This window comes from Protomyctophum parallelum (assembly GCF_964188405.1).
Source record: "Protomyctophum parallelum genome assembly, chromosome: 18".
Taxonomy (NCBI): Eukaryota; Metazoa; Chordata; class Actinopteri; order Myctophiformes; family Myctophidae; genus Protomyctophum; species Protomyctophum parallelum.
The window spans coordinates 16815026-16837080 of NC_139716.1; the positions used below are offsets into that span (position 1 = coordinate 16815026).

The window sequence follows — 22055 nt, forward strand, 5'->3', positions numbered from 1 at the left end:
GATCAAAGACACAGAACAGACAGCGTGATGCTGTTCAAAGACGAGGCCGTGTCTTCATGTCGATACATTTTATCTCGTGTCGGTTGTTGATTTTCCTGGTGGCCCTCTGTGATAATGGTGACGTGTGTGTGTGTGTATATGTGGACACTCCAATCTTTGTTCTTGCACATACTGTTATACAATTGTACAAAGGTACACACTAGCTGTGGGCAAAAAAGCTCTATTTACCCATTCAAAAAACCTCACTTTTATGCTGTTGTGTTTCTGTAAAAAAAGAAAAACTACACCCGTGTGAAGTGAGGGGCTTCAAATATGATAGTCTGTTTCTAGCTAAAATGTAACAAATTCAGCAGCAGTAACAATATAGTTTTCTCTCAGTCAGTTGATTCTTCATATCCATATGAGTGAAGCGGCTTGGATGATTTGTTTATTTTTCAAACACAGTTGTTATATTTCAATGCAAATAAAAAGTACATGAACCCGTGGATTTGCGCCCTCTACCGATATTGATGTCAGACTTCGGGGCCCTATAGCTGAATATAGGTGGGGCTAGTGCTCCTCAAAAATAATCACACCTGTGTGAACTGAGGGGCGCTAATATATTAAAGTCTAACTCATGTTGATTAGGTGATGTAATGGTAAATCATTGTCAATGGCGTTTACAAAACAACCTGGATAAAACTGGTCCCCTGAACTGAAATGCATTTTCTGTTTATGGAAGAGCTGGAGAGACTGGGAGATCCCCCATTACTGAACAAACACTCTATAATCTATATAGCCATGATTATATACTGTATAGTAATGATTATCAGAATTCAGTTTGGGAATGTGTGTATTTGTTGTGTCCCTATGTGTGCACGCATAGCCCCATGCATACAAGCGTGTGTGTGCGTGTGCGTGCGTGCGTGATAACAGTTAACAATGCCTTTCATGTATAGTCCCTCCTCCTGCAACACTCCTATGACCAAAAGTCCAACTCGTCTGGTACAATCTGTCTGCCCTCCATTCTCTTTCTCAATCTCTTTCTCGTGCACCTCCAACCTTGTGCTGCTTGTTGTCTATTTTGTGTCTACTATCAAAATTAAAGATATACCCTTAACAGGATATAAATACATATATTACAGTATCTCAGAAAGTGGCATACCACTTGCCATGCCACTTTTAGAGCTGGCCCCTTATGGGAAAAAGGCCACATTTTGCCATCTCTTTTTCATCTTCCATTTTCATTTGTCCTACTCAGACTTCCTACTACAAACGCTTGTGTCAAAACGTGTACGTGGGAGGTCTTGGTAGAGTTTATTGTCTCCACCAGGCCGAAGGCATGTGGGGAGAGTATGTTTTGCACTCCGTCCGTCCGTCCGTCCGTCCGTGTGTGTGTCCGTGTGTGTGTCCGTCCGTGACGAGCTAATCTCGGCCACCGTTAACCCGGTCGATGCCAAATTTTGCACACACACTCCCTGGATGCCAACGATGAACCTCTGCCCCAAACTTTCCAGAACGGCCTGTTATAGCGCCACCAGGAGGCCGCTTTGTGCAAAACAGGTTTTTGCACAGCACACCTACAGATTTTGTCCAAACATCACGCAAATTGGTACACAGTCTCTCTAGAGCCATTCAACCAAACCGGTCTTTCAGATTTCTCACACTCCATCCTGATTGGTTAAGATTGGCTTCCAAAGTTCACAGGAGTGCTCAGTTTCAAACAAAATGCTGCAAATCATGAACACATCGCGTGATTTCCGTGAAATTGTGCACCCACATTCCCACTAGGCCGAGGACAAAATGCCACATGAACAATTTCAACTCAGCCTCAAGGTGGCGCTATAACTGGCCAAAAAGTGTTTTTACCTCTAACTGCACGGATCTGTGGATAACCTGGTGGAGACCTGTGCCCAGAAGGGCACTTTTTCTAGTTCTTCATGATTATGTGACGTTTCGAGCTGTATAAGCCTTGCTTTTCTTTTGTCAGAGTCTGACGTCCCGTTAGTATGATATGTTACGTGGCCTGTTAAGACTCTGATATACGTGGCCGGCTAAGACTCACCCGTGGCTCCGGCATATACAGTATGGAGCCGGAGGCCGGTTAAGACTCTGTTAGACTTAGGTTATGGGTTTGGGGTAGGGTTAGTAGTGTCGGACGTCGGACCAAAGATGTGCACTGTGACTTCAGTACAGTTTATCCTTCACCTAATGTGACACTTTCAGCTACATAAGGTGAAGGATAATCTGCACTGAAGGGAGTTCCTTATTGGCCCCTTTTCCACCGGGGTTGAAAAGGTTCAGTTCTTTTTCCCCCCGCCTAATGTTTCCACTGGTTGGGCACCCTGGTTCGGAAGTGGAACACGGTTCCGTGAAAGCTCCAAGGTTCCGTGGAAAAGGGGCCATTGTGCGAATGATCTTCCTTTCTTATCTCTTTTTCAGTTTAGCATGCTGTGCCTTGCTTGATGTGCGCAGACCTTCTCTTTTGAATTTGTAATTATTTGGTTGAGTCACTTCCTCAAGGTTCAAGGGTGTTCGTCATACACATGCAGGCACTGCATGCAGTGAACGTCTTGTACTACAAGGTCAGCAGTGCTTTGCTAGCTCTGGTTGCTGCTAGTCTCTCTCTCTCTCTCTCTCTATCGCTCATTCTCCACACTTTTCTCCCTCATTATCTCTCCTGCCCCCCTTCATTCTCTCCTCTCTCCCCCTCCCTCTCTCTACTCTAATTTCTGTGTTTTTTTCCCATCACTGAGAGGAAAAACAACTTCTCCGTTAATCCATTGTATAGACTATGGTGTAAAACAATGAAATACAGTGAACAGACTGAACACATAATGCAATACTGAACACAACAAACACTGCCTTTGTTTGTTGTTGATGTTGTTGGGGGGGGTATTTTAATTCACAATGTTCTGCTCAAACAAGCTTCTTTCCCTTCCTCTTCCTCCAATAACTCTGGGTCTCTGGCATGAGTCAAACATTAGCAGTGGGATGTTACTTTGTGTGTCCTGGTTAGCACACAATAATGTGCATGCGGGTATGAGGGGAGAAATCGGTAGTGTATTTATCTTCTTTTTTTTTTTGTATTTAACACTTGTCTTGTGTATTTATCACAAGACAAGTGGGCAACGTGACGACATAGACCCATAGTTATAAGGGTTACCGGCATTCTCTATCTGAGCCCATGCAGTACGATTTGCTCCTGATGCTTTTTTTTATCATAATGATGGAGAAGTCCCCTCTGTATGTTTTACTAAATGTCTTGTTAGTAAATGGTGCATTTACAGTATATTACAATGATTGTGCATTACATTCACTCATTCACCAAGACTTGTTTAAATCAGGGTCCTCCATTTCCAATTCATCAGAACATTTAAAGATGTACAAATATACAATTCTATGCAAAAATGGAAATCATCATGTATACAGTTAAAGAAGCATGACATGACATGCCAATTTGTTATTCAGGGACGGTGGGGGTGTGCGGGGGAGGCATGTAGGCCTACATTCTTTTACCTAGTCTCTGTGCAGCCTAGCTACGCCAGAGTTGGTGATGTAACCTTTTTGGGGTCCTGGGGTTGGCACACTTGGCAGTGTGCCCAATATGGCTTCCTTCCTGTAAAAAAAGGTGGGTTGTGGGAAAAGACAAGTGTGTCATTTTTTTTGTCTTAGACTGTCTCAGAACGGAGAGAAATCAAGAGAAAGAAAAGTTCTGTGAAAGTTAAGTCAGTGGGAAAGGGAATGGATGAAAGATGGTGGAATAAAGGAATACAGGTCAAAGTCAGAAGCGTGTTCTAGGTCGTTTGAGGGGATGAAGATATCCATGCCCTTCCAGTGTGCACGATCGTGTTCATGTGTACACAGCATGAATTCTGGCCCTGTGGTTAGAAAAGATCATTCATAGCCCAATAAATGTTAGCCACTGCTGTAAATGAAGCTAGTTTGAGCACGTCCTTTAATGACACAATCTCTGTTATCTTGTGCCGATAAGAGAACAAACACGAGTTGAGAAATGTCCGCTTCCTATGTGCATGCATGCATTTGCAAATTAACAATATAATGTGTATGTGTGTGTGTGTGTGTGTGTGCACGTGCGTGCGTGTATGCGTGCTGGTATACAGTGTGCTTGTGTGTCTATGTGTGTGTGTGTGTGTGTGTGTGTGCACGCGCGTGTGTGTGTGTGTGTGTGCGTGCGTGTGACAAATTGACAATAGACAACAGACACAAAGAACCGTTTAAATAGACTGTAATCTTATCCCTTCCTTTCTGCTCTCTCCACCTTTAACTCACTCTTTCATTTTGTACTCCACCATTTTGTCCCTGTGTCTCTCGCAATAGTTTTTTTTCTCACTCTCCTACCATGGACATGGACAATTTGTGTAACAGATTACAGCAGATTATCCTTATACTGTACAAATAAAAAAAGCTCTCAAAGAGTAGACGGCTGCAATTCGAAACTGGCCCCCGTAAATAAAGTCTGAGCCCCCCTCACGGCTCACTCACACCCCCTTTTTCCCCATACTGTTCTTCCCCCCCCCCCCTTTTTATATGATGATTTCCTTTTTTATATTTCTACGTCTCTAAATTTGAAAATGGTGGACCCTGTTGTAGTTTAATGTTTAATCAAGTTGTCGTCCACCGTAGGCTAACAGTTTTTGTATTGACTTAATTGTGCTTTCGTTTAAAATGTAGCCATTCTGCAATACTGTGAAATATTTATTTTCAATCAACCAAGCTCTCAAGTGGTCCAGCCAGGTACTGAAATTAAAAGAGTTGTTTCTCTGTAGCCTACTTTGTACGCTTTGAGTCCCTTCCCTTGAGTCAAGAAGGGCAACTTGATCCTGAGAATTAATATATAGGGCCCTACCCTACTCCATCGCTGCCGTCCGGAGTAGGATGGGGTAGCATGACCTCATTTTAACTCTTACGTTTTATAGTCATCATCTCAGCCATCAACATCTTTAAATGTTTTGATGAATTGAACAAGGTGGACCCTCTTGTAAACAAGTGTAATGCTTTATTGGGTCGTCCACTCACAGTTAACAGTCTTTGTATTGAGTTTGTGCTTGAATTCTGCAAACTGTTAATAGCTAAATGGGCATTATTTGGGGCTAAAAACAACTTTAAGTTGACGACTCCTCGGTGAGTCGTCTCTGGTGTCTTGGCTCTTTTCCCCCCCAAATCGAACCGCTCATTCATATCAGCTGGCATCTCTCTGTGATTGGCCCATATTGGCCGCCAGGAGAGAAGGCGTGCGCGGTTGCGTAATATGAATATCAGATAGACCCTCTGAAAAGAGATCCCATATCCCGGGCGACGGTCGCGCTGTTGATTGGCTAGTTGGTAGGCTGGTAGCCACGGAAGAGGAAAGCCGAAAAAATAAATTAATATATAAAACAAATAAATACATAAACGAAGGAGCTATAGGCAGCGGGCCAACAGACACCTCTTCGAAACTACGTGAACTTTTTAAACCCTTGTGCAATATTTTGTGTTTTGCTTTATTATTGTACAATTTGTACCTTTTGTATTTGTATTGTCTTTTCTTTTAAAGGGTAAGAAATAAACATGAATTCATTCATTCTGAATTTCTGATTCATTGATTCATTCAAAAACATATTCATAAGGATACCACTATCTCATCGCGTCAGACAGCGGTTGCCTGGACAACCAACCAAAACAGACCAATCACAGCGCGTCCCGTGCCTTACGAGCCATGGGATACACACAGACTTCTACCAAGGATGAAAGCTTAGCTTAAACCCGACGACAGTGTCTACGTCTAGGTTAGAGATTAGTTCCTTCCTACCCGTCACACGGAGGAGACAGACGGTGCCAGCTGCTAGCTATAGCAACCTTAGTTAGTTAGCTTCCTATACACTGTATATGACTGACAAGAAGTGTGTGTGTGCGCGTGTGTGTGCTGTCTGTCGCTTTTTAGCATCCTCAAGTCACGCCGCGCGTGTGTGTGTGCGTACCTAGTACCCCCCCCTCTCTCTCTCCCACTCCCTCACTCCTCCTCTTCCTCACTGAGTAGAAGGCAACAGCACAGCAGCGTGTCAGACTGTCAGTACAGTCAGTCAGCCAGTCAGTGTGCTTGTGTGTGTGTGAAACGTGTGTGCATGTGTGTGTGTATGTGCATAGTGTGTGTGTAGCAAACACACTGTACAACAGTCGTATTGTTTACATTCGGTGTCCGGTTACTAGACTGTGGATTCACGTCGTTGACAGCTAACGGGGCGACACGCTACCAACATGTGAGTATTATTCACGTGAATGAATGGACAGGAGGCAAGTGTGTTTGTGTGTGTGGCTGCCTATGGAGTAGTGCATTTGACAGTAAGCTCCTTTTTTAATGTATTAAAAAAGAAGATATACGTCTCAGCCAGGGTTTGTTTTAATAAATGCATGTGCACGTGCGACTTGTGTGACAGTTGTCCCGTCAACTTGGAGCAGCGCCAGCGACACATGCAGTTGCAGCAGCAGAGAGCAGAGTTCTTCTAACCATCTTGACTGTCTGCAAGCCTATAGCCACAACTCTTCTCTTTAGGCCTATTGGAAACTTGTTTCTGCCATTGAGAGAGAGAGAGAGAAAGATAGTGTAAACACAAACACATTTGGTTGTTGTGGCATGCATGAACAAGCAATGCTCTATAGTTGAGTTTATGAGTTATTAATGGTAGCTGTAGTCTGTAGGTCTACAAACAGTTCTGGGAAGTCTGAACCCAGTAATTGTGCCAAGCCAGTGCCCACCAGCCTGGACACCTATATGAAAAACCTCCTGCTAGCTAGACTATAGAGAGCCATATATGTTTTAGCAAACTATAACAAGCCTACTGTATACTGCTCCACGTTAATGTGTTAAAAAGAAAAGAGGTAAATTGTGTGTTTACATGTTATAGTAATCTGTAGCTTGCATAACATCCTTGTTTATTTGCTCAGGGCACAAACCACGTCAAAACAGGGTTTTAATCTTCTGTTAGCGAGGACATGGAACACGTCTTCACCTTTGAACCTGTCCTTACCGCCTGTGTGTGTGTGTGTGTGTACAGTATGTCTGACTGCATGATGCGTGCATGCACACACTAATGTGTTGCATAGTAAACTCTTGTGCAGTTGTGCAACCCAAGTATTGTTTTGACTGTACAGTTTGTTAATCTTTTAGGCAACCTTTTCCCTGCTCCTGCAGCATGTGTGTCTGTACTGTGCGTGCACGTCCGAAGGTCACACACATTTCTTACACTCCCGTTATCTTTCCAGAGAGTAGCGAGTAGCGAGGTCAATATGTTAACGCTTGAGACAGCGCAGGTGAATAAAACATGCAGTTTGTTTCCTCCTGCTTGTTCCATCTTCTAACTTTCTACTGTGTACAGCACCACCTTTTCAGTGTCAGTTCCGGCCACGGAGCACATTTACAGTACAACTTGTGTTTCAAAGTAACTGACATAACTAATGCAAATTGTTAGCCTATGCTCCTGAGTTGCTTTTTTGGGTGAGATGTCTTGGATGTTATGTTGTTAAACCTGTTGTCGATATTGTTTTGGATGTTATGTTGACATTGTTTGGTGGGGGAAATGACAATCCGTGTCCAGACCTGGGATATGGTTTTTGTTTTCCTGGCTGTGACAAATGGTTTTGATTTGAATAGCTAAGAAGAAGTAAGGAATCATAGTATTTTACTATTTTGTGTTATACATTCTATTTCAGCACCATTTGACCTGTCCATTTCCCCCAAAATCAAGTTAATAACTGTCAGGTATAGGATGAAGGATTCAGGAGGAAGCCCCTATGTCATGTGTTTGCGGTTGGATACAGATATGCTCAAAACCTCTTAATTTAAAGTCATTGATTGATGTTCACACGTCAATATTGAACACTCCAAAACAAATTAACGCAGAGGTGTGAATACTGTAGTTGAGCTGAATGGCTCATCGCTGACCTTCACCAAATCGCACCATATAGATACTGTAGATGACTCATGACTTGTGTTGTGATTTGACCATTTTGACGATGATATAGCAGCGAGAGAGGGAGGGAGAGCTCTTTGCCCGAAAATAGCAAGCTCACATGCTGCAAGGCTTTGTGAGCTTGTAGATCTGCTATTTTCAGCTGTTCCCCTCAGAGTATGGTTAAAGTGGTTAATGAACCCAGACCCCCTGATATAGTGTAGTTACTGTAGTATTGTCATTGTAGCAGAAGTGAGACATACAATACACTGACTGTCCAATTACCATGATGCGTTTCCCCTACTGCCCACTGGGGCACCCCAGTAATTGTGAATAGCCTCCCAGAGTCTCAGGCAGCTAGTCAGATATTACTACTACTACTACACCTCTAGACTTACTTACTTACTGTATGCCTACTACCTCTAGTCTAGACTCCATCAATTGACTATTTCTTGTTGTTTAATCAACCACCATATCAAAAGTAGATTATACTTTATTGATCCCCAGGGGAACATTAAACTCATAACAGTAGCCTGTTTATATGATAAAGAGTGTGTGGTTAGCCGATGAGATTAGATATGATAAAAGGTTTATCAGGTTTGATTTGGGAAATTCAGATGCTGATTATATGATAGAGAAAGTGCATAGATGAAAAAATGACAAGATGGAAGGATCCGGTTAGCCGATTAGATGATAAAATGTTCATCAGGTTTGATCTGGGAAATTCAGATGCAGCAGTTGCAACAGCACTGTGTCTGAAAGTTAAACAGAGGTTATGTACAATAATAGAGAGATGAGATGGAACAAAAATAACAAAGACTTGGCCGTAGCCTGAACCCAAGACATTTTCACTTGGTCTGACTTAGTGCTGCAACTATCCGATTATTTTCTTGGCGATTATTCCAAAGGTAGCCTATTCAGCTAGATTAGTTACTAAGAACTAGGGTAGGGGCCACAACTGTAAAAGGACTTGAGGTCGGGGGGGAAACAAGACTGTGACAAAAATGTTCATGGTTTATTATTGTTACCAGTAACCAAAATTTGTAACTCGTTAAAATTAACGGCTAAATGGTTAATTACTACTTATTTATACTAATTGGTAACCTGTACTACCTGTGCTTTTATACTGTAACCTCACATGGTTCTCTTCTGTTACATCCCAGTTGCAAAAGTGCCAGATTCAAGCCGGTAATTCAATAACGGAACGGAACATACTGTATGGGGGTCAGTCAGGCTTGCTTGTGGAGATGGATGACTAGTGGCACAAAGGACTGTAAGACGCTTTGTCTTGTGCCCAGGGGACAAAGAGCCTGTGGTTGAAATGTGCTCCTCCCCACTAGCACATGAGAGGGGTTCATCAGGATAGCTTCTAGAGCTTTCTCCTCATCCCCCCCCCCCCTCACCACAACAAACTCCAAATTGTCCAGTTTAACTTTTAACTATGGAGTTCGCCTTCCTCATCAGGGGGGGGGGGGGGAGAAGAGAGAGAGAGAGAGAGAGAGAGATCTTTTTGATCTGCCGTTATGCTTGCTGTTCCCAGTCTTAGGTTAGAGGACTATTATTGCTGGGTCATTCTTTTCCCACACTGCTCTAAAAAACAATAGCCCCACCAGGGCTCTGTATTCTTCCCGGCTCGTTGTCATCTGTGATGCAGCTAAAACTGGAGGTGTCTCTGTCACCTGAGAACTTCTGAAGGTGGCACGTAGTCGTACCCGAGTTGAAGTGGAAGAGAGGGTGAACCCTGAACAGGAATAGTTCGTTGGGACAATGGGGAGTGCTGGCTAATGGCTATTACTCAATCAGCGATATATTCTACCGCGCTGATTTCTGCTGCAGTAAAATAGAGTATAAGATTCCAAATGCTACAGGTGTGATACATCTGCTGCTCACTCTACAACTGTAGCATGACACTTGGGACTAAAAATAAAAGGTTTTCTTAATTTCCTGAAAAAATTATATTTTTCTTTTCCTGATAAATCTCCTGAAAAATAAACATTTTTCTTATATAATTTGGATATTGTTGCTGTCAGGAGGAAACCACCTATCATTGAGGTTTATGATCTTTTTTTCTTTTTGCATAAATCAGTGCTGTTGAACACCCTTTACGTTGGTTAATCTTTTTTTTTTTATATATATATTTTTTATCCCACGATTTTGTAACCCATCTTTCACCCCTGTGTCAATCATCTAATGTGATCCTGGGCTCTACACACCCTCCACCAACCTAGTCCCCATATATGGGGGACAAGGGGAGAGCAACGGACTTGGAACTCATGCTTCCTTCATGCCTGAGTGTCCAAGTTGCTCCTTTACACCTGACAGGGGGTAGCGAGTGGGGTTAAAAAAATATTTAACCAATGTAAAGGAGCAAAAAGTAAAAAACACTTCAGACAAAACCTCTTAACTCCATTGGACCCTCCAACTGTCTGCTAAAGCAACTAACTCCACCACCTCAAGGAACCTTCAAGAAAAAGTATACAAAAATCTTGCAGTGCGATTCCACCACCATATCCATCTGTCTGATCCAAGTCCTTCAGTGTTTCTGTTTCACAGCAGGAGGCCATATCGTCGTGTTGACTCAGCTTGTGCAAGCAAGGACAAGACAGCCAAAGCCACAAGCAGGCGGCTTTCTGTTTGTAGGGTTCACATGTTGCCTCACAAGCATCACACTCTGCCCGTACCCATGGGTGATAACATCGCTAACTAGCTTTATGTTGTCTGTGATGTGTGTAGTGAGCAGTGTTGTTTTTGACAGCAAGAGTTTTAGTCAGTCTTTTGAATAGCTTTCATTTAGTTTTAGTCACCTGGAATGTTTTAGTCGACTAAATCTGCAGTTGATTTAGTCGACTAAAATTGTGGAAATTGCAGATTTACAAGTTTGTAGATCTGCTATTTTCACTATCCATGCATGACACTTGTTATGTGGCTTAGTATAAAATAAGGCTCAAGTGCCAAGTGGTTAATTGATTTGTTGTTACTCATACGCTGAGTTGGCGGTGCCCGGGATCGAACCCTGAGTGAGCTACTTGGACACAGATCTATACAATCTGAGATTATTCATAACGCTGCCACAGTGCCTTTGTTTACAACATACATCATGTCAGAATCATAATACAGTACCATCTTGATATATTATACAGTAATAAAACAAACATTTTGTTCTCATTTTGTTTGGCACATGTTCAGTGGTGGACATTTTTTAAATAAAAAAAGTATCAATACTGCACTGCAGTATATAAATACTCTGTTGCAAGTAAAAGTCCGGAACTCAAAGTTTACTTATGTAAAAGTACAAAAGTATCAGCATCAAAATTTAGTTTTTAACAAATGTACTCATTGTGCAGAATGTCCCATTTTAAAGTTTTGAAATGTATAAACATCTTTTGAAATTAGCAGATCTACAATCTCACAAATGAATGCGTCGCATGACCGAAATGTATATGGGGCTGAAGTGGTTTAGTGTACGTTTTGTATTAATAATCAAAATCTACAAAGTAACTAGTAAATATAGTTTTCAAATAATTGTAGTGGAGTAAAAGTGCCTCTTAAGATGTAGTGGAGTAGAAGTAAAAGTATTTGAAATTGAAAATACTCTAGCAAAGTACAAATACCTCAAAATTGTACTTAAGTAGAGTACTTAAGTAAATGTACACATTTGTCTCCAATAATTTGCACCACAGATATGCTCTAAAAGGGTTTTCCATTTCACTTAATTAAAATATCACTTTTCTTTTTCTTTTTTTTGTGATAACCCTAGAGTGTGCTGACCATATAATTAGTTCCTCCCTATCCCCAGTGACCAGCAGGGTTCAAAGACCCCCTAATTTTCGTTTTTGGTGGTGGGTGAGAAAGCCTTCATCCAATCAGGATAGAGAGGGCCTTCCTCCAATCAGGATCGAGCCGGGCAGGCCTTGGTGCGCGTGCTGTTGGCCTGTTGCGTGTGTGTCCCCCCCCCCCCCCCCCCACTGTAGAGCATGTGCATATCTTGTTACAGGGGCGGACCGGGTTTTTTTCCAAATCACCCAAATCACTGAATGCTCCTTTTTTAAGTCCCTATAAGCTGTAGGTTGCCTCCGCCCCCTTTCAGACCAATGAGACCAGAGAGAAGCCTTCGTTTTGTTTGTCTAGCACATACAAGTGGCTCACCTCATTAGCCAGGAGACTACTGATGTGAGAATGTGTTTTTGAAGATAATTGCGTAAAGCTCGTGTTTAGCTGTCCACAGAATCCTCTTAAACTTTTCATGTGGCGGCCCACGTTTGACCTGAACCTTGTTGTTTCTGCAGGCAACTATGCAGTCTAATTCTGCACACTGAACCCCGTGACCCTTTTCAGCATGATACAAAAATGGAATCCAGTGTCTAAAATGTGTGTGCTAAGGCTGAATAACAGATATTCAGCCTGAGCACACACATTTTAGACACTGGATTCCATTTTTTGACAGGATCATTTTGGGACACATTTGACTGTTGTGTATTGTTGTAAACCTGGCTGTTATTTCTGATACAGAACTGCTTTAACTGTTTTATTTGTTGGAGAATCTGGCCTTAGGGGAAATGTTATGGATCAAGCGTTTTACAAACGGAAGGGTAGATAATGGTAATGCGGAAAGGAGGACTCTCTCTCTCTCTCTCTCTCTCTCTCTCTCTCTCTCTCTCTCTGTCTAGGGCAATTAACATGAGCAACCAGTGTAGCTATAATTATAGGTAGACTAAAAGTTGAATGCATTTTCTGACCCCCCACCCCTTGAGACTTTGAGAGACACTTTACAAGTTGAGACAAGATATTCTTGAAAGCAACCTTTTTTTGACGGCCTTATGTAATGGTATGGAATTCATTGTGGCATTCTTTGTCTTGGGGAAAATAAGCACCTTGCATTAAGTGCTGCACGATACTTGTTCAAATGTGAATCTCGATTTTCCTCCGCAAGAATTGAGATCACGATTCTTACACAATTCAAAAAATTCCATTAAAATATTCTTTGTCTTTAGTCTGTAGTTGCTGGACATTAAAAATGTGGCACATGGAATTATTTTTTGCACTTCCTAGCACAAATATTTTCAGGTGGGGGTTACATATTAATTTGGGGGGGGGGTCCATGACAACATGGACATATTTGAGAACCACTGCTTTAAATAATAATAATAATTTAAATAATAACAATGGGCGCAAGGCAGCAAGGACAAAGGCTCTATCTACACACTGCCTCCTGCCAACCAACGGACTGACCTCAGGCTTCCTTCCTTCCGTCCAAGCCGCTAAAGTCTTTTAACTGGAGTATCCTTGAAGATAAGATAGACTTTATTGTCCCGAGGGGAAATGTGTCTTTGACACTTGCAGTATCTGCTGTTCATTTTCAGTGCATACATAATGCATAGATAACATGCAGCATACAGTATACCCAGACTGCCAACAAAATGCACCCTGCCCATTGAACAACACATCATTTGTAGACTTGCCAACAAAATGCACCCTGCCCATTGAACAACACATCATTTATGTAGACTTGCCAACAAAATGCACCCTGCCCATTGAACAACACATCATTTGTGTAGACTTGCCAACAAAATGCACCCTGTCCACAGTGTCCATTGAACAACACATAATTTGTATTTGTGGAGAGAAGATAGGCTGGAAACGTGCAGAGAGTCGAGGGAGTGACACACAACGAAGGTCTTCGGGATTCAAATCTGCGATATGCGGTCAGGCTATATTAGAGCCTATGTGGTATGTGCCTGGACCGTGAGGCCAGCGGGCCTCCCCCACGCGTAGTGTTTTTATCTGCCAGCTGAGAGCTGAAATATTTTCAACTCTGGCATGGCATTTGGAAGCATTTTTAGGCCAGTGTCTTGGCATTTTCAGCTGGGGGGGATAATTAATCTCTGGCTTCTACGGCTTTGATGGACAGGAGGACAAAGGAGTGGAAGTGGTTCACCAGCTTGCACAGTCCGAAGTGTCTTGAGGGAAGACACCTCTTCCGGGAATCCGCCATCCCTAAAACTCTTTCAAGTGTACAGCATCTAGTACACAGATCTGACTTTTCCCCCCTATGTGTGAATAGCACTGTGACGGAAAGCGTAAAGAGAGAGAAGGGTCATGCAAGGACTGGCTTCTAACCCATGGCATCATTAGTCACTTTTGGTGTCTAGACTATGCTGTTGGCTGCACAAGACTTTCTCCAAATGGGTCGCTGTTGAGGCAGCTGTGAAGTGAGATTCGTGCCTAAATCGGCCCGTGTACATAATCCAGAGTGGATGAAGTCCGACCTGTCACACACACACTCAAGTTCTGTATCAACAAATACACTTATAATATACAATATACTTTTAATTTCACAATTAACAGTAGAGACTAGGCTTCCAGATCATTGCAAATGTTGGTGATTCGTACTGCCGAATGCCGATATATTTTCAGAACATCTCATTTAAAGTCATTATGTATAAATCTACTTAGATATGGACTAGTACAATATGTAAATATCTGAAGTTGTCCCTTATCTATTCTGTTGCCCTACCTTAAACCATATGAACCCTAGTGTCCCTTTTCTGGGCAAGCGGAAATAGCAGATCTGCAAGGTCACAATGCAATGTGTTGTGAGCTTGCAAATCGACTATTTTCACAGAAGAGATGAACAAGGTGAAGAGGGGACCCAGTATAGACCCTTAAGGACACGGTCAACAAAGTATATATGGTCTAAATGGTTTATAAGATAAAATGCCACTATATCTTTATGAACTTTGATCACTAAAGTAGTTAATGAATGAGGGAAAAATCTCTTTTTAACATTTATGGCATTCACGCAGACACACACACACACACACACACACACACACACACACACACACACACACACACACACACACACACACACACACACACACACACACACACACACACACACACACACACACACACACACACAGCATTTCTGACTGTTATCACTAGACTAGACTCAGTAACCTTTGGCCTAATGGAAAGGAGTGTGAATTCAGTGATTATGTGTACAAACTGTACATGCCTTAAGTTCGTGCCATCCATGTTGGGTAGTTCCAGGTAGTAGTAGTGGGGTAACTTTAGTACCTTGTTGTAAGAACATGTACTATAAGGACACTGGTGTGTGTGCCAGCCAGTTCCCTATATCCCCCACACAACGTGATGTCACTGCTAAACCCCACAGTTGGTGATATGCGAGGGTGTAGATTATAGTACGTGTCTGCACATGAAGTTGCTAGCTGTGTCGATTCACCTGAGGAAACGAGTAAACTTTTGTGGAGATCTTGTACAGCATATATGTCAAACTCAAGGCCCGGGGGCCAAATCAGGCCTGTGAATGAATTATATTTGCCCCGGGGATGATATTTAATTAGTATTATAACTGGCCCTCGGCCTCTGGTATATTGCACAGACCACCATAATACTACAAGTCCCACAATGCACTGCGAGTGCATTGTCACGTATCGAGGGCCCGCAAGCATGCGTCTTCTCTTCACTATTGATCAGCAGTGAAAGTATATCACTTGTGGTCAACTTTCAGCTACCCCTCTCCCCAAAAATGGCCCGTGTGTTGAAACACAGTCCGGCTGTATTTGAGTTTGACATCCCTGTTGTACAGCCTCCGTTGCATTACGTTGATTCATTGATTGGTAATGTTTGATGTGAATTGTGAACACCGGGCCGTGTATACATGTATTACATGTGTATCCATATTTAAAGCAGCATAGCTTGTCTTTGTGATAAGCGCAATAGCACTTGTGGTTCGTTTCACGTGAAGGTTTTCAACACAACATTTCATGATATCGCGGTGAACTAATCATTAGTTCACCGCGATATCATGAAATGTTGTGTTACTAATGAACCATCGCGGCTGGATGTTTTGCACAGATCAAGTAAAGACTTGACGTTGTTTTTAATGTTAAATGCTGTGTATGCGGCTATCTCTCGTCTTTGACCCCATTGTACATGATTGTAGTGCCCAGTACATGCCTGGCTATAAGTGTCTTCCTCTGGCGTTTTTAACTTTAACACACTGCTGCTATGCACCATGTGACTGTAAAGTCAAGCCCTACCGTAAATTCAAGATATGAGTAGGGCCCATTTGAATTGATGGATTGGCCAGACCAACAATGGAATACAACAGAACTTCAAAAGCTGCTTCCATCCATGAAGCATGGATTGGCACACACATTTGGTAAAAGGCAACTTTCACATAAATCACATATGTTCAGTCTTGAGATTGTTTTTGCTTTAAGTCCTGCATTACAACACACATTGTAAACAGAAGCTATTGATTAATCTATCAACTGATGGGAATACAGATTGTAGAACGCTGACAGCAGACAATTCTCAGCATCTGCAATTCAATTATTGGATGGTGCTGGCTAAAATGTACAAGGGATAGAACTAAAAGGCAGAGGCTTCGTCATGCAGTGCGAAGTGAATAAAATCGTGGTTCATAATTACATCTCTACCGTGAATTCTTATTAAACAACAACTTGACAGATACAAAGAGGATGGCGCCGTTTAATACAATCAGAAAGGGCTTTTCGGTTTTAATGAATGTGCTGTCAAGGGATGGTATTGCAATTTAAATGGCAGATTATAGCATTATAGCATCTAAGTTGTTTGTTGCTAGTGTGCATGCATGCAGCTACTGGGGTGGTGATCTATGCCTCATTTGGCCAAATGTAAATAGCAATCTTTATATAATTCATCAATATCAACAAAGGTGCTTCACAAGACCAATATCATCCAAACCTCTACGCGACCGCTACCTGATTTTTTTTTTTTTTAATTTATTGAAACCTTTTACTGTATGTTTTGGCGACTTGAGGTGACCCCACGACTGGGAAAGGGAAACGCTGGTCTATACTGAGTAATGGTTCGTTCTTAGAAGTGTTCTCTGTTGTACTTGGGCAACGCAAGCCATAACATACTCTACCACTTGCCTGGAATGTACTGCATGGAATGAGGAGAGTGTGGAGTGAGGAAAAGGGCCCTTTAGGTGTCACATGGGTCAGACCGTATAATCAGAAATTCAGAATGAAATGTGGTCCTCTACAGGAACTACCACGGGTCACAGACAAAGTCAGAGACAGAAGGATGAGGCTGGCGCGGCACCCGGAACTAGTGGCATAAGCAAACTGACACTATGGGAGCCAACCAAGGGCAAAGCCAGGAAGGGCAAGAGTGCACCACCTACGTATGCACTGCGATGCGACAGCTTAGCTAACACTGTAGAGCTCAAGACCCTAATGCTAGATAGGAGAGTGTGGAGGACAGCGATCCAGGAGTCCCTAGTTGGTGTTGTGGCTAGACCGCACTCTCGCATCGCACTCTACCACTACCATAGAGAGAAACTAGGGTTTGATCCCTCTGCTTTGCCTGTGGATTGGCACTCCAACAACTATCAATGATTCTTGATACATTTGAAGTGTGGGAAATGTGTCGGCCAACGCAGGTTTTCATCTATTATGAGCACTGTAGGACGGTAGAAAGAAAGGCGTACAGTACATTGTTGTAAGGGCTGCATTGCAGTAAAGTGATGTATTTTTTTGTGTTACTACTCACTGCTCGTGTAGCAGCAGCACGGACTCTCCTGCTGAATAAGGCCCTTTCACTGCCTGTGTTTGGAATTTGACCTTTACTTTTCATTAGGCCTGCCTGGAGTGCAGTGTGTCAGGAGGTCACGGAGTCAGTGGGAACAGCATTTGAATTTTGAACCTTTGTCTAGCGTAGCCTGGTTCTATTGTTTCAGGCAACCCCCGGAAATAATTGGTCCACTTTAAACAAGGGCATTAAACCAGCTAGGTCACTTCAGGTTTTTCAAATATTATACTCTCTCATTTAGAGCTTTCCAATCCATTTAGAAAGAGGTATACCACTAAAACACTGCGAATAGTTCTGAGTCAACAACAGAAAAAAAATACTTGTCCTGCCTGGACAACTTTTGGGGGTATTGTTTTAGGGGAACATTACATAATATAACCCAAGGAAGGAGGAAGTTGTCTACTCTCAAATTTGCCACAGGCTATCTTAACCTATTGGCAAGTTTTGCCATTTTGACATCCATTTAGACCTGGGAACGATTCTAAAAATGTTTTCTACATCCTGACAGTTTTCTGAAAAAGCTATGTTTCTATGTCAGTCGATTTTTCAAAAATAGCAGACCTACAAGCTCGTAGCGCGCCACTCGATCTGCTATTTTTCAATAGCTAAAGCATAACATAATGCTAACACCAAAAGGGGTTCCTGCCCAAAATGGGTTAAAACCTGTTGGAGCTGTGGTATAGTTTAGGAATTTTCCAGATGACCACATTTATTTTTCTTTTGTGTCACTGTCACAGTGTCACTGTAGTCGGTCATCTCTGACCACTGGCCCTGCCCCTCGGTTCCTCTTTGGGAAGGCATGTTACCGGAATATTCCTTCAGGTATCTAAGCTGGAACATGAGCTAAGTGTTCTCATTAAACACACAATGTGCTGTATTACAAACACTCTACCCCGAAGCACATGTCATGTTCTTGGCCCGTGCGTACGTGCGGTGGAGGTTTATTTACTATAGCAGTGATTTAACAGGCTTAAATTAGGTACCATCGATTAGGTACAACTTTAAAGCTAGCAAGAACTTTGCTACTGCAGCTAGATAATTGGGGAAAATTCATCTCTTTCACCATGATAAAATATTTACCAAAGGTTTTTGACAGTTCTTTTTCAGTAACTTTTTCAGTTAACTGAGCCAAAACCAAAAGGCTGCATCTAACCCCAAAATACCAGCAGGTTCTGACATTCCTGTCATACCCTGAGGCTTCCTTGTGTTCCTGCAAGGCTTATTTGCAAGCTGTGTCAGTTTTAGCAAACCGCTTGGCGAAGCAAGTTTTATTGTCACCTCTGTTCCGAAGCAGAGACAGGCAGAGGAGGAGAAGAGAGTCCATAACGTACTATTTGTCACCTTTCACATGGTGGGGAAGAAGAAAATGCATAATGTGAGCGACTTAAAGGAAGAAAATGTGTATATAGATCAGATTGGAAAAGACAAGAAAGCGAAGTGTGGAGGAGTTGTTTTGTTTATATTATATATTTAAACTTAAGCAGACGTTCACTGGATTTCAGCCAGATGTGAACTTCACAGAAGCATTATTGCACAGAGAAATAGACAGTGATGCAAATATCCTGCATCCTTAGCCTCACTATATTGAGAAAGGACGCAATCATGTCATCCTCCGGGGGTCCTCCTGGGATGCAATACTGTACTCGGTACTGTACTCTATAAAGGTCGTTGGAAGTAGGACTCATGAAATGTCCCTAGGTATTCGGTACCTAGGTACCGAATACTGGACTACTCGCCCCGGTGCTTGCCCGTTTTTCCTCCCGGAACTTTCCCCAGTGAGGGGGATAACTTTGTGTATTCTTTTTGGAAAAATATAAAAAGATACTCCTGTGGAAAGGCTATATTATTTGACTTATATTGAACCTATAAACAATTTAGTATAATTTAGTATATGTAAGGTTTTGCCCCCTCAAATGGTACCTCGTCAGATAATCCTCACATATCCTACAACAACTTCTGTAAACAGACTTCACTGTAGTAGCTAGCTTTTCATAAATTATATTTGTACTTAGGCTGTTCTGCTGTCATGAAAGTTTATAGTTAGAGAAATTCAAAGTCCAGCCGCCTGCTGTCCAGCCTCTCCCACCCCTCACTGGGGAAAATTCTGGGAGGAAAACAGAAACGGGGCGAGTAGTCTTGTTACCGCTGGTACCCATCTAAAAGACCACCCCTGGGTACATTGAAAACCTATTTACATCACTGAATAGACTATGGGGTAGTTTTTGAGTGGTGCAACCATAGGGTGCAGCACTCCAATGCCCAGCAATGTCTGTCCCTGTGTATGTATACAATGTATGTATGTTTATGGTACCAACAGGTGACAAAGTTGAGCTTCACACATCGTGCACAGGTGCATGATGGGAAGCTGAGTTTTTCAGACGGGTCTGAGTTTCCTCCTATATACAGCTTTTGTCCCCACACGTCTCATATTTGCCCTTGACAATTTACATCATATGTAGACGAGCAAATCGGCTAACCAATCACATTAATTCAGTTGTTCATGAGATGATGTATGATGATGTATAATGATAAGAGTGCCCCTCACTTCACAGTTCACACAGGTGTGATTTTTTTTAAATGATGATGGCACAGTTGTAATCTTAAGCAATGAATAGTTACTTGCAAAGGCAGAGCGCGCATGTACTAGTTTCGCCCGGGACTTGTATCCCGTCCCAGCCGTTCCATGCGTATGGACCGTCCCGCCAATTTTGATGCGTATGCACCGTCCCAGCAAATGACGTAATGACTAATTGTGCCTGATACGGCAGTGGTGCCAGATTACATGCATGTATACATAGGAGCATTACCTTTAATCCTCCCAACACTAAAACATATCGTCATTACGTCACCATTGAAAACCAATTACACTCTGGCATTGGGTCCTTTAATCCACATCTTTATTACATAATCATTGAAAGCTAGTTATACATATACTATGTATATGTATAAAACCAAAATAAATCTCCATGAATTGAAGCTGTGTAATAAGTAATGTTTTACTACCCCTTTAAGGACACAGGGTGAAGGACATTCTGAGGCAACAGTGCAGACACCAGCCATTGATCCTCGATTATAGCAATGCTGTCATCTTGGTTGATATCATTCCTATGAAGTTCAATGAAGTCAAATTGTATCCAAAACAAATTTTCATTGAGTTAACTCCTGTGAAGACGGTTGTCACTGGACACACGTCATAGTGTAGAGCAGGCTACTATTTGCTTGTTTGCCAGTCTGTCTGCATGTCAGTCAGCTATTGTTTTCTCAGGACCACGCTCCCTATCAGTTGCCAGCCATGTGAAATTGTATCCGTGTCCACCAGGGACGTGCACACATAGACATCAAAGGGGGCTTACAGCTCTGTAAAACAACTGCCCTCTCCAGACCACGAAGGAATGCAGCATTTACTATGGTGAAAAAAATGGGAATGCCAGCCCTTTCCATGCCATGCCGGAAGGCAGCGTTCAGGAGAATGAACTTAAAACGCAGAATTTTGCGTTGAACAAATTTGTTTAGAAATCCATGTCGTTACACCTGCATCTCCACTAGCTAAAGAGTAGAGTGTAGAGTGCTCGGTTGCGCCCCGACAATAGCTGATTTAAAAGCTCTCAACGTGTCGCAGCGCGACGCGTTGAGAGCTTGTAGATCTGCTATTTTCGCTATTTTTGTCAAGTCTTACGGGATTTTAGCCCCTGCCCCTCTAACACTGCATGTCCCTGGTGTCCACTCTCCATAGTCTGAGGCTCCTGCTTGTGGTTTGCTATACGGTTTCAAGCCTTGCTATGTGCTATATTTGACTGCGGAGCAAAACAAGACGAAATATTTTTGTTTTGGTCAATGAATTGTGCCGCCTACCTGAAAAAGAAAGATTATCTCTGCAGTTGTCCATGAACGAGGGTCATTGTTTCCCTCTGCAGGTCATACAAGAGAACATGTAGATCTAGGTGTTCGTCGAGTGTCACATTCTTTTGCGAGAAGATGCGGTTCAGTTTAGAATCTGCTTTGAAAACGGTTTCCCTTTTAATGTGGCTATAAAAAAGATAATAAATCAAACAAACACTTAACACTATTAGCCATCGCTTTTGAAATGGCAAAGATGAAGCGTTCAGATTTGAATTTGAACTCCTAGTAGTAGGCTATACTTAATGTAAAGTAGCCAACAGTTTGTGACTTGTCACTGAAAAAAGTCACTCTCACTCTCAATAAGTATTGTGCTGGGGTAAATGACACCCAAGATCTGAAATACAGGTCATGTTCTACTTGCCTAAAACGTTGCCTGAAACTAGAGGGCTAAACGTTTTACATTTGAGAGTTTAATCATTCACGGTGGTCCAGACAGCATTGCTGCAAACTGTTTGTGTATGGCGTGCACGCGAGTGCACACACATGCCTACTGTACGTACACATTTTGTGAGTGTGGTTGTGTACTTTAGACTAGAGTACATGTGAGGTTCTGCTATTTTATACTTTACTGGTTTCCATTCACTTGGTTAATCAGGCAAAAAAGTCAGTAAAGTTAACCAT

The 22055-nt window shown here is 42.3% G+C and overlaps 1 protein-coding gene across 1 annotated transcript in view; it reads left to right on the top strand.

Annotated features, from left to right (window-relative positions):
- Positions 1–5772: 5772 nt before the first annotated feature.
- The window catches only part of LOC310875852 (pyruvate carboxylase, mitochondrial-like), a 427358-nt gene continuing 411075 nt past the window's right edge, over positions 5773–22055 (top strand). Inside the window, exon 1 of the mRNA XM_083789259.1 lies at positions 5773–6239. The gene's annotated coding sequence lies outside the window, so the exon portion shown is untranslated. The remainder of the gene's footprint in view (positions 6240–22055) is intronic.